Below are 14,803 nucleotides of genomic sequence, written 5' to 3' on the forward strand. Positions count from 1 at the left end.
AAAAGCCTTGAAGATATGGGCACAGGGGAAAAATTCTTGAATAGAACAGCAATGGCTTGTGCTTTATGATCCAGAATTGACAAGTGGGACCTCATAAAACTACAAAGATTCTGCAAGGCAAAAGACACCATCAATAAGACAAAAAAACCACCAACAGATTGGGAAAGGATCTTTACCTATCCTAAATCAGATAAGGGACTAATATCCAATATATATAAAGAACTCAAGAAGGTGGACTCCAGAAAGTCAAATAACCCAATTAAAAAATGGGGCTCAGAACTGAACAAAGAATTCTCACCTGAAGAATACCGAATGGCAGAGAAGCACCTGAAAAAATGTTCAACATCCTTAATCATCAGGGAAATGCAAATCAAAACAACCCTGAGATTCCACCTCACACCAGTCAGAATGGCTAAGATCAAAAATTCAGGTGACAGCAGATGCTGGCGAGGATGTGGAGAAAGAGGAACACTCCTCCATTGTTGGTGGGATTGCAAGCTTGTACAACCACTCTGGAAATCAGTCTGGCGGTTCCTCAGAAAATTGGACATAGTACTACAGGAGGATCCAGCAATACCTCTCCTGGGCATATATCCAGAAGATGACCCAACCGGTAAAAGGACACATGCTCCACTATGTTCATAGCAGCCCTATTTATAATAGCCAGAAGCTGGAAAGAACCCAGATGTCCCTCAACAGAGAAATGGATACAGATATTATGGTACATTTACACAATGGAGTACTACTCAGCTATTAAAAAGAATGAATTTATGAAATTCCTAGCCAAATGGATGGACCTGGAGGGCATCATCTTGAGTGAGGTAACACAATCACAAAGGAACTCACACAATATGTATTCACTGTTAAGTGGATATTAGCCCAAAACTTAGGATACCCAATATATAAGATACAATTTGCTAAACGCATGATACTCGAGAAGAATGAAGACCAAAGTGTGGACACTTTTCCCCTTCTTAGAATTGGGAACAAAACACCCATGGAAGGAGTTACAGAGACAAAGTTTGGAGCTGTGATGAAAGGATGGACCATCTAGAGACTGCCGTATCCAGGGATCCATCCCATAATCAACTTCTAAACGCTGATACCATTGCATACACTAGCAAGATTTTGCTGAAAGGACCCAAATATAGCTGTCTCTTGTGAGACGATGCCGGGCCTAGCAAACACAGGAGTGGATCCTCACAGTCAGCTATTGGATGTATCACAGGGCTCCCAATGGAGAAGCTAGAGAAAGTACCCAAGGAGCTAAAGGGATCTGCAACCCTATAGTTGGAACAACATGATGAACTAACCAGTACCCCGGAGCTCTTGTCTCTAGCTGCATATGTATCGAAAGATGGCCTAGTCGGCCATCACTGGAAAGAGAGGCCCATTGGACTTGCAAACTTTATATGCCCCAATATAGAGGAATGCCAGGGCCAAAAGAATGGGAATGGGTGGGTAGGGAAGTGGGGGGCGCTATGGGGGACTTTTGGGATAGCATTGGAAATGTAATTGAGGAAAATATGTAATAAAATATATTAAAAATTAAAAAATATATATATATATTAAAAAATTTAAAAAAACTTACAAAAAGAATCCTATAGAACTCCAAATAGACTGAACTAGAAAAGAAATTCCTCCCAAACATAATAATCAGAACAACAAATGCACTAAATAAAGATAGAATATTAAAAGCTTTAAAGGAAAAAGGTCAAGTAACATATAAAGGCATGCCTATTAGAATTACACCAGACTTTCCACCAGAGATATGAAAGCCAGAAGATCCTGGACAGATGTTGTGCAGACCCTAAGAGAACACAAATGCCAGCCCAGGCTACTATACCGAGCAAAACTCTCAATTACCATAGATGGAGAAACCAAAGTATTCCATGATAAAACCAAATTCACACAATATCTTACCACAAATCCAGCCCTTCAAAGGATAATAAAGGGAAAACACCAACACAAGGACGGAAACTACACCCTAGAAAAAGCAAGAAAGTAATCCTTCAACAAACCTAAAATAAGACAGCCCCAAGAACAGAATCACAACTTTAACAACAAAAATAAGAGGAAGCAACAATTACCTTTCTTCAATTTCTCTTAACATCAATGGACTCAATTCTCCAATAAAGAGAAAGACTAATAGACTGGCTACACAAACAGGACCCAATATTTTGCTGCTTACAGGAAACCTACCTCAGGAAAAATGACGGAAACTATCCAAGAGTAAAAAACTTTTTAGAATTTAATGAAAATGAAGCCACAACATACCCAAACTTATGGGACACAATGAAAACAGTCTTAAGAGGAAAACTCATAGCCCTGAGTGACTCCAAAAAGAAACTAGAGAGAGCATACACTAGCAGCCTGACAGCACACCTAGAAGCTCTAGAACAAAAGGACGCATATTCACCCAAGAGGAGTAGACAACAGGAAATAATCAAACTCAGGGCTAAAATCAACCAACTGGAAACAAAAAGAACTATTCAAAGAATCAACCTAATCAGGAACTGGTTCATTGAGAAAATCAACAAGATAGATAAACCCTTAGTCAGATTAACTAGAGGGCACAGGGACAGTATCCTAATTAACAAAATCAGAAATGGAAAAGGAGACGTAACAACAGAACCTGAGGAAATCCAAAACATCATTAGATCCTACTCCAAAAGGCTATACTCAACAAAACTAGAAAGCATGGATGAAATGGACAAGTTTCTAGACAGATACCAGGTACCAAAGTTAAATCAGGAATAGATTAACGATCTAAACAGCCCCAGTTCCCCTAAATAAATAGAAGCAGTCATCAAGAATCTCCCAACCAAAAAAAAGACCAGAACCAGATGGGTTTAGTGCATAGTTCTATCACACCTTCAAAGCAGATCTAATTCCAATTCTTCTCAAACTATTCCACAAAATAGAAACAGAAGGTACTCTACCCGATTCATTCTATGAAGCCACAATTACTCTGATACCTAAACCAAACAAAGATACAACAAAGAAAAAGAACTTCAGACCAATTTCCCTTGTGAATATCATGCAAAAATACTCAATAAAATCCTCGCAAACCAAATCCAAGAACACATCAAAACGATCATCCATCATGACCAGGTAGGCTTCATCCCAGGGCTGCAGCAATGGTTTAATATACGGAAATCCATCAAGGTAATCCACTATATAAACACACTCAAAGACAAAAACCACATGATCATCTTATTAGATGCTGAGAAAGCATTTGACAACATCCAACACCCCTTCATGATAAAAGTCTTAGAAAGATCAGGAATTCAAGGTTCATACCTAAACATAATAAAAGCAATATACATCAAACCAGTAGAAAACATCAAACTAAATGGAGAGAAACTCGAAGCAATCCCAGTAAAATCAGGGACTAGACAAGGTTACCCACTTTCTCCTTACCTATTCAATATAGCCAGAGCTATTCAACAACAAAAGGAGAGCAATGGGATACAAATTGGAAAGTAAGAAGTCAAAATATCACTATTTGCAAATGATATGATAGTATATATAAGTGACCCTAAAAATTCCACCAGAGAACTTCTAAACCTGATAAACAGCTTCAGTGCAGTAGCTAGATATAAAATTAACTCAAACAAATCAATGGCCTTTCTCTACACAAAGGATATAAGATACAATTTGCTAAACGCATGAAACTCAAGAAGAACAAAGACCAAAGTGTGGACACTTTTCCCTTTCTTAGAATTGGGAACAAAACACCCATGGAAGGAGTTACAGAGACAAAGTTTGGAGCTGTGATGAAAGGATGGACCATCTAGAGACTGCCGTATCCAGGGATCCATCCCATAATCAGCTTCCAAACAGTGACACCATTGCATACACTAGCAAGATTTTGCTGAAAGGACCCAGATATAGCTGTCTCTTGTGAGACTATGCCGGGGCCTGGAAAACACAGAAGTGGATGCTCACAGTCATCTAGTGGATGGATCACAGGGCCCCCAATGGAGGAGCTGGAGAAAGTACCTAAGGAGCTGAAGGGATCCGCAACCTTATGGGTGGAACAACATTATGAACTAACCAGTACCCCGGAGCTCTTGACTCTAGCTGCATATGTATCAAAAGATGGCCTAGTGGGCCATCACTGGATAGAGAGGCCCATTGGACATGCAAACTTTATATGCCCCAGTACAGGGGAACGCCAGGGCCAAAAAAATGGGTGGGTAGGGAAGTGGGGGGGAGGGTATGGGGGACTTTTGGGATAGCATTGGAAGTGTAATTGAGGAAATGATGTAATAAAAAATATTAAAAAAAAAAGAACCTCAAGTCTCTGAAGAAAGAAATTGAAATTCTCTGAAGATGGAAAGATCTTCCATGCTCATGGATTGGCAAGATTAATATAGTCAAAATGGCTATCTTGCCAAAAGCATTCTATAGATTCAATGCAATCTCCCTCAAAATTCCAACTCAATTCTTCACTGATTTAGAAACTTCAATTTGAAAATTCATCTGGAATAATAAAAAACCTAGGATAGCAAAACTATTTTCAACAATAAAAGAACTTCTGGTGGAATCAGCATACCTTAAGCTGTACTACAAAGCAATTGTGATAAAATCTGCATGGTACTGGTATAGCAACAGACAGTTAGATCAATGGAATAGAATTGAAGACCCAGAAATGAACCCATACACCTATGGTCACTTGATCTTTGACAAGGGAGCTAAAACCATCCTGTAAAAAAATGACAGCATTTTCAACAAATGGTGCTGGCACAACTGGTGGTTATCATGTAGAAGAATGCGAATTGATCCATTCTTATCTCCTTGTACAAAGCTAAAGTCTAAGTGGCTCAAAGACCTCCACATAAAACCCGAGACACTAAAATTTATAGAGGAGAAAGTGGGGAAAAGCCTCGAAGATATGGGCATAGGAGAAACATTCCTAAACAGAACAGCAATTGTTTTGCTGCTAGATCAAGAATTGACAAATGGGACCTCATAAAATTGCAAAGCTTCTGTACAGCAAAAGACACTGTCAATAAGACAAAAAGACCAAAAACAGATTGGGAAAAGATTTTTATCAATCCTAAATCTGATAGGGGACTAATATCCAATATATACAAAGAGCTCAAGAAGTTGGACTCCAGAAATTCAAATAACCTCATTAAAAATGGGGTACAGAGCTAAACAAAGAATTCTCAACTGAGGAATACCAAAGGACTGAGAAGCACTTGAAAAAATTTTCAACATCCTTAATCATCAGGGAAATGGAAATCAACACAACCTTGAGATTCCACCTCAGAACAGTCAGAATGGCTAAGATCAAAAATTCAGGTGACAGCAGATGCTGGAGAGGATGTGGAGAAAAGGAACACTCTTCCATTGCTGGTGGGATTGCAAGCTTGTACAACCACTCTGGAAGTCAGTCTGATGGTTCCTCAGAAAATTGGGCATAGTACTACTGGAAGATCCAGCAATACCTCTCCTGGGCATACACCCAGAAGATGTACCAACTTGTAATAAGGACACATGCTCCACTATGGTCATAGCAGCCCTATTTATAATAGCCAGAAGCTGTAAAGAACCCAGATGTCCCTCAACAAAGGAATGGATACAGAAAATGTGGTATATTTACACAATGGAGTACTACTCAGCTATTAAAAAGAATGAATTTATGAAATTCTTGGGCAAATGGATGTATCTGGAGGTTATCATCCTTAGTGAGGTAACCCAATCACAAAAGAAGTCAGTAGATATGCACTCACTGATAAATGGATATTAGCCAAGAAACTTAGAATACCCAAGATACAATTTTCAAAACTCAAGAAAATCAAGAAGGAAGACCAATTTTTGGATACTTCATTCCTCCTTAGAACAGGAAACAAAATACCCATGAAAGGAGTTAGAGAGACAACGTTTGGATCAGCCACCAAACCCAGACACTATTGCATATGCCAGGAAGATTTTGCTGAAGGGACCCCGATATAGCTGTCTCATATGAGGCTATGCCCGTGCCTGGCAAAAACAGAAGTGGATGCTCACAGTCATCTATAGGATGGAACACAGGACCTCCAATGTAGGAGCTAGAGAAAGTTCCCAAGGAGCTGAAGGGGTCTGCAACCCTATAGGTGGAACAACAATATGAACTAACCAGTACCCCCAGAGCTCGTGTCTCTAGCTGCATATGTAGCAGAAGATGGCCTAGTTGGCCTTCATTGGGAAGATAGCCACCCCCCCTCCAGGTCTTGCAAACTTTGTATGCCCCAGTACAGGGGAACGCCTGGGCCAAGAATTGGGAGTGGGTGGGTAGGGTAGCAGGGTGGGAGGAGGGTATAGGGAATTTTCGGGATAACATTTGAAATGTAAATAAAGAAAATATCTAATAAAATAAAATTTTAAAAAAGAAAATATCCAATAAAACAAAAGGAAAAAAACTGGACACATATAATTTCTGTTAGTGAGGTAAATTGGTGTATTTAGTCTCATAGTTTGTGAGGCTGGCAGAGGCTGACTGGGGTAAACACCTGTGTCGCTACATTTGAAATGAAACATCCTAACTTTGCCTATGGCCCAAGGAAATGTAAAACTGAAAGCTTGCTGGATGTTTATTTAAAAAAAAAATTCATTACCTTTTCCATACTACATTGATGTGTGTGTGTGTGTGTGTGTGTGTGACAGAGGGGGGTGGGAGTGAGGAAGTGAGGGAGTGAGGGAGTCAGGGAGAGAGAGATTTAAAGAGAGAATGATTATAAAATGAACGCCTATAAACTCAAGGACTTAGATAAGGATAAGGATGATCCATTCTTATGTGTATAAGATTTTTATACATCTTTATCTTCCAGAGGTGATTCTGATTTTTACAGATGAGATGCCACATTCAGTATTGTATCACATTAGACAGAACTGAGTTTTACAACATCCATTGTCCTGCCTTTTCTTTTCAAAATTTTCATTATTCCAATTTCTAACCATGTTACTTAGTGAACAATGCAATCCATTGCTTTTTTTCTGAGTGCAGATTTATAAATTGTTATTATGTTCAATGTGTCCTTCTGGGACTTTCTTTTTCCCGCCTCATCTCTGTCTCTAGAAGACATGTCATATATCTGTAATGACAAAGTGAGTGCCAGGACAGCCAGGGCTACACAGAGAAACCCTGTCTCGAAAAAACAAAAACAAAAAACCAAACCAAAACAAAACAAAAAAAAGATTTCACTTTCACCATAAGATATTCCATTGTATAAATCAACTCTTACTTAATAATCCTCTAGTGAATATCAAAAATGTTTCCAATTTTCTTGCCACTAAATTGTTTTTTTGGGGGGAAAGAGCAATGTCTCAGCATTTAAGCACACTGGCTGATATTCCAGGCAATCCAGAATTGATTCCCAACACTCACATATTTGCTCACAACATCTGTAATTCTAGTCTAGGAGGTCTAACATTCACTTCTAGTCTCCTCTGACACTTCATACATGTGGTTATACATGTGGGTAAAACACCCCAATACGTAAATATTTAAAATATTTTTTGTCATTCCTATAAATGTTTTCTAGTTGGATATAAATGTTCTATGATAGATTTACCTATTATCACATTTTAATATGAATTGAGTCTTTACAGTATAATACTATCATGATTTTAAAATTTTTGAATTAACTAAGATACCAGTATTCATGTGTGTGTGTGTGCCCACACATGCTTAGGCATGTATGTAGGTGCATTGTTACAGGAAATATTAAAAAGAACAGCAAGTTTCTGCTCTATACCCAGCTACTCTCTGCCCCACTGACCTGCTCTCTCTATGGCTAGCCCCATGCAGCCACCAATCACAGTCTCCCCAGCTCAGGTTCACTTGCCTCGGGGCCATTTGTCTCTTCTCAACCATTTACCTCCAGTGGCTAGTTGTCACAAATCCCCTTAATCCAGTAAATTAAAACTCTAGAAGCTTATAATTAATCAGTCAGACTTATACTTCAATAGATTCTCAATTTACAAGATGCCCACACAATAAATTCAAGGTTAATTAATGATACAAGCTACCCACCTAGATTAGACAAGTTTTCCCAATTACTCTATCCCTATATAATATTATATATACCTGTGGCTATTTGAAGTCACATGGAGTCTGAATCGTCCTGTTCGTCCTCCATCTTGCTTCCTTCTCCTCTACCTGTCTCCACTGTCTCTGTCTCTGCAACTCTTCGCTCTGCTCCCAGTCTAATCACATTCTTCTTGTTGTAGTAATATTTAAAGTGATTGGACAGGGGAAATTCTGCTGCATTGCACGTGCATGTCTGTATGTGTGAATGCATGTGGAAGTCAACAATTTATATCTGGTGTCTTTCTAGATTGTTCTTAATTTAACTTTTGGATACAAGGTGTCTCAAAGCCCTGGAGCTTTGCCAGTTCAACTAGCCTAGCTAACTGGCTGCCTGTAGAATCCTCTCTACTTTCCCTGCACTGGGATTATATGTGCACACCTATATACCCAGGTTTTTACATGGGTACAGGAGGTCAACCCAAGTCCTCCTTCTTGTGTAGTGAGCACTTTACTAAAAGAGCTATCTTCCCAGGCCTGAGAGACGGTTATCCTTACTTCATTTTCCCTATCAACATTATCGTATCAGATTTCTTAACTCATATCAGTCTAGTGGAAATATGATTCTGGTCAAAATACACAATATGTACATTTATATTTTTATGAATAAGGTGAATAAGGTAGAGTGTACTTTCACATTTTAGTGTCCTTGTACCGTGTATCCTTTGTCAAATGACCAATTGCCATTGCTTTACCTGCTTAAGGTGTTACATGCTTTGGATTGCTTTCCTGAGGTACTATTTATATTCTACACAGGCAGCATTTGCTTATCATATCCTATGTGGTGATTTCCCTAATAATTTCCAACAGCAGTTTTTTCTGTACCTATTTTATTTTCCATAAGCAGAAGCTCTCCTTTTGTTTGTGCATATATCTAATTTTCTTTTTAATAATTTTTATTCCCCTTTTACTGAGAAAAGTTCTCTACTCAAATCCAAGGAATCTATTCTTTCATGATCTGAAAATTTTAAGGGTTTGTTTTCTTATTGAAGTTCTTCATCCATATGTTGGTGAACCCAATTAACCCTGCTCAAATTGTCCTGGTGGTGGTGGTGGTGACAGCATTCCTTGCTACCCACTGCAATATTCTGGGTTCCCAAAAGAAAGACACACACAGCCTTTATATTGTAACATGACTTAAACAGCTTAATAATAGGGTCACTTCCAACCCTCCATGTGGCTAACCCTCTTCCCTCTGATATTCCTGAATTATTATACTAAAACCTATATTCCATCTTGACTGCTCTAGGCCCAGACTTGCAGCCCTCTCGGGCTGAGTTCACCAGCACTTACATGATGGTTATGTTCTCTGTCCCACATCTCTCAGGCATGACATTTACACCTTTTCCCACATGGTGGTTCTGTCTCCTTCCTCCTCTCTCAGTCGCTTACCTGGATAACCCCAAATTCCCACCGCTTTCTCTCTGCCCAGCCATTGGCCACTGGCAACTTTATTTACCAATCAAAACCTACTGGGAGCAGGGTTCATCTGCGTCTTACATGCAGATGTGTGGATTCTCAGGCAAATTGGGGGACCAAATTGACATAATACATGCAGCATTAGACCAAATCCACAACACCCACATAACATTGATTTTTACATATGATCCATAGTAAAGTCCATTATTCTCCATAGATACTCAATTGCTTCATGGTTCACTTAGGGAGGTTGCCCATTTCCTAATTGACCTCAACACTGTATTGAACACAGCTCAATATGGGCTTGGGCTATTTAGATTCTCTGTTCTATTCCATTGTCTCACTCTACCCTCTGTGGAAGTCTCTGAGAAATTAGTGCTTTTTTAAAAGTATTACTTATTCCTCTGTGCTTTCTCTCTGCTCCTCTTCTTCAGTTGAATAAAGAAATAGCGTTAGAGCTTGTTTGTTTGTTTGTTTGTTTGTTTTGCTTGTGAGCCTAAAGATCATATATGGGACAGACCTAGGCCTGCTACATATTTGTAACAGATGTGCAACTTGTGCCTTGTGTGGAACCCTTAACAACTGGAGCAGAGGTTGTCTCTAACTTTGTTGCCTGCTTTTGGACCCTTTCCCCTTACTGAACTGCCTGGTCTAGGCCCAATAGGATAAGATAGACCTAATCCTGTTGCAACTTGACGTGCATTGCCTGATGATTGATATTGGTGGTAAGACTCTTCCATCTCTGAGGAGAAAAGGATGGAGGTGGGAAGAGGAGAGAGGAGAGGGAGGGTCAGAGAGGAGAGGAGAGAGGGGAAGCTAGGGTCTGGATGCAAAGTAAGTAAATTAATTTTAAAAAAGGCATAGAGTAAAGGTAGAGTAGACTTCTCTAAGTAGTTACAAGAATAAAAGCCATAAACCAAGCATGACAAAGTGAAAAGATGGAAGATGTCCAACCTTTGATGTTATTATGCCATTCTGATCTCATCATCCCTGTATTAGCTAGGCTGGATCACCTGACAAGGTGGAAAAGGCAGCCTCTATTTGGTTAGTTCTGCATGCTTTCATGTGAGATAGTCAGGATGTGAACAACTTACATTACCATTTACCTGAGGATCTAGACAGAGTGCTCACAGCTTTCTGGTGTGGTACTGCTGGTGTCAGCTGGAGCTTTCTGGTGGGAGTCATACCTACTCAACAGCTAGAGTGCAAGCACCTGGCAATTTCAGCCTAATACATAACACTGTGGACATCCTATAAACTATAACTCCCTAGGTTGTCTCCAGGACTCACAGGGCTGATTACCAGTCCTTTCTTCCAAATCTCTTCTCACATGTCTCCCTAGCCCATGTTGGTTAGGCAGAGTCTGTGGTCCAAACCTGGACTTCGGCCAGTTTTAGTATGGGTTATAAACTAAGGATTCTTCTTACACTTTAAATCAGTGGTTGTCAACCTTCCTTAGTGCTGTGACCCTTTATGTGACAGTTCCTTATGTTGTGGGTGACCCCCAACCATTCCTTTTGTTGCTACTTCATGACTGCAATTTTGCTATTGTTATGAATCATAATGTAAATATTTGTCTACGTTTTCCAATGGTCTTAGGTGACCCCTCTGAAAGGGTTGTTTGACACCCCCCCAAAAGGGGTCGTGACCCACAGGTTGAGAATCACTGCTTTAAATGGTTATTAAAGTAAACAAATAAACCAAAGAACAATATGTGAGCCTTATAAGACCTGCAATATTATATTATGTCTATTTATAATAAACCAATCCTCCAACCAACCAACCAACCAAACAAACAAACAAAACCAGTGCTTGGGAAGGCTCTTACTCTGACTTCTGCTTTTTTCATACACGTTCACAAGAGTCTCTATCTTTGCTTCCCCCAAATACCTTGATGGACCTATTTCGTTTCTGTCATATTAAATTATTAAAGCACAGTTTTAAAAGTTAGAGCTAGTCTAAAGCAAAGCAAGGTCCACATCTAGGGCAAGTCTATCTTAGACACATCAGTATCTTCAAGGAACTTCTTAGGAGAAAAATTGGCTAAAAAATTGGAAATAAAGAAACGTTGAATTCAATAATGGGCCATAGAGTTTCTATTTCTGCCCTATTGAGTTTTTAACCTAGTGACAGATGCTCGTCAATTTAAATGTCTCAAGATCAGTGAAGATTTTCACTTTGATAAATTCTATGAAACTGATGTTTAGGTTCTGTTTTCTCCTGAAAATTCTCTCTCTCTTTTAGCTCTCCACACTCTTGTCTTAGGCTTCTCATTACTTCAATGTACAGTATAAATCACAAACTGAACAAGCACAAAATTAATCTTCTGACTTTCTCTTTAAAACCCACTCCTCCACAGCACTCTACCACTGCAGCTGCTCTGTATCAATTGCACAAGTGCCAAGTTTGGAAGTTATTACTTTAAAATTTCATGACTCATATCCAGTAAATCAGCCATATCTCTTGGGCTTACTTTAAAATATTGTCAAGATTCTAACCACTTCTTCCTTCTATCTGTAACTGACCCAAGCCACATTCCCCATGGATATTTGTAACCACCTTTAGCCTGGACTCACTGAGGCTGCCTTGACTTGTATTATTTTCAACAGAACAAGAAAAATGGTGCATTTGATTATTTGATGTATGTTGGCTTTCATTTTTTTCTACACACAACCTAACAGTCGGTGTCTTTCCATTTGAATTCAAATTTGAATGAAAGGTGAAGCCATTAGAATGTCTCCCATATCCTCTACAGTCTTAATTGGGCTTCTTATTTTCACTTCACTTCCTCAGCATCCCTGGCTTAATCCAGTTGAGCTACCTTGACCACTACTTTCTCTAGAATATTCTATAGAATGATTCTACTCTAGAACATTTGTACATACTGTATTTAGAATGTTGTTTCCTATGAGTCAGTGACTGGATTTCCTTGTTTGTCTTCTTTAAGTGATTTCTTAGAGGCTTGTAGAATTGCTTATTTGGATAAGGTGTGTGCTGCCAAGTCTAAGTATCTGAATTTGATTGTCAAACTCCTGATCACCAACTGCTACAAGGTGTCTGTAATGGCTATTCCTGGTTGTCAACCTGATTACATCTGGGAATTGAACTACAATTGAACTGTAGTTGAGAGTCACAGAACTGATGGAATGCCTCTATTCATTAACAGAATCTACTGGAAATAACTTATGATCTGCAGTCAAACCAGCTCAACTATTGACAGCTGTGAATGGGAAGTTCAAGAATCTAATAGCTGCTTAGTCCCACGAGGCTAGGTGTTTCAAATTGGCTTCTCTGACACCTGTAATCAATTCAACTATCAATTCACCTGTAAACAATTGAACTACAATTCAAAAATGGAGGGCACATCTGTGATCCAGATCTTGAGGCTGGAAGATACAGGCTTTGAATCCAGATCTTGACATGTGATGACACAAGCTTTTCATCTGGATCTTGAGGCATAGTGAAAACGAAAAGCTTAGGCCCACTCATGTTTGTACATACCTTTAGTCCCAGAAGACAAAGGCAAGCAGATCTCTGAGTTAAAGCCAGTCTAGGATACCCCAAGTTCCAAGTAAAAAAAAAAAAAAAAAAGCTTAGGTCCAGGCATGGTGGTACACACCTTTAATCTGGGCCATACCTTCTGCTGGAGGCCTATATAAGGACAATGGAAAAGGAAAGGTTTGTTCGCCTGCTTGCACTTACTTGCCAGCACATCTTTTGCAGTGTAGCTCTTCAGGATTACAGGTGTCAGAGAAGCCAATCTGAAATACCTAGCCTCGTGGGACTAAGCAGCTATTAGATTCTTGAACTTCCCATTCACAGCTGTCAACAGTTGAGCTGGTTAGACTGCAGATCATAAGTTATTTCCAATAGATTCTGTTAATGAATAGAGGCATTCCATCAGTTCTGTGACTCTCAAGAACTCTGACTAATATAGTATCTTTTCACTTTCATGTATAAACCATAGTACAAACTCCCAGATATACACATACATATATACATACATACATACATCATACATCATACATACATACATACATATATACATACATATACATACATACATACATACATTCATACATACATTCATACATACATACATTTTAAAAGCCTGGTTAGGTGTGGTGGTGGGAATGCTGCCTTTAATCTCAGCACTTTGGGGACAGAGGCAGATGGAGCTCCATGAGTCTGAGGCCAGTTGTAGAGACTATAGTTAATAATGAAAACACAAAAAATAACTGACAAACACCATGAAGAGCGTGGGGGCTCCTTGTGATGAGACTAGGAGACAGAAACTAGTCAGGTAGGGCAGGAATACGAGTGCAGCAGGGATGACAGAAGAAGGTCCTGGTATGTAGTTCCTTCTTATCACATCTCCTAAGTAAACACCCTGGCTGGAGGCTGTTCATGAGGATGTGGTGCCTTAACTGGAAACCTCATGGGGAGTCCAACTGGAAAGACCACTTCCCCATGCCTGACCCTAGTTTCAGCCCCCAGATTACCAGCTCAACAGCATCCCATTTCCCAGGAACTGCTCCTGTACACAGGGTCTCTGCCTTTTCACCCTTTCTTAAGTTGCCACCTACAAATCTGTAATCCTTTCTGAAACTCAGCCTCTATGGTCTGACTATTTAATTCTTTGGATTTAGAGACAAAACCTTTGAGCTCACAGACTCAGTGGACTTGTGTGATAGTGAACATCTGGCACTACAATCCCAAGGCAAGAGAAAAGGACACTATTGAACTCAGAGACACCCCTCATCTCTTTATTCCTTGGAGTAATGTATACTGTAAGTTAGATCATGTAAGAAATGATAGTTTTCAAACTTTAACGTTTTACCAGTGAGAGTGTGTTCTGTATCTATATATGTGTGTGTATGTGTATGTATGAGTATATATGTTTGTGTGTATATGTGTGTTCTTTTTCTTTTTTGAGTGGGGAATATTAAGGCAATAATTCACATAAATGATGAACTATATAAATTAAAACAGTAGAAATGCTATTCACTTAAAAAAAATGAAGCAAGGCTAGTGTTTAAGGGCTTCCTTGAACAAACTACATAAGAATCATGCAGGCTCCATATGTACTTATACTCAAGTACACATTGTTGTTAAATAGGAAGTTGATCCTCAATACTGTATTTGCTTTGTATGAGTGACTGTGGGTATAATTTTAAAATAATGGAGACCAGCAAGGAAGGAGGCTGTGTACAAAGAAATACAGCAAATGGTTCTGTGGGCCTTTAATCCTTTAATCTCCTACATCAAACACAAGCAAAGCCCAACACCAGAAAATTAAAAGGT

The sequence above is a fragment of the Mus caroli genome, unplaced genomic scaffold (genome assembly GCF_978045245.1).
Source record: "Mus caroli unplaced genomic scaffold, Mus_caroli_1 scaffold_17, whole genome shotgun sequence".
NCBI lineage: Eukaryota > Metazoa > Chordata > Mammalia > Rodentia > Muridae > Mus > Mus caroli.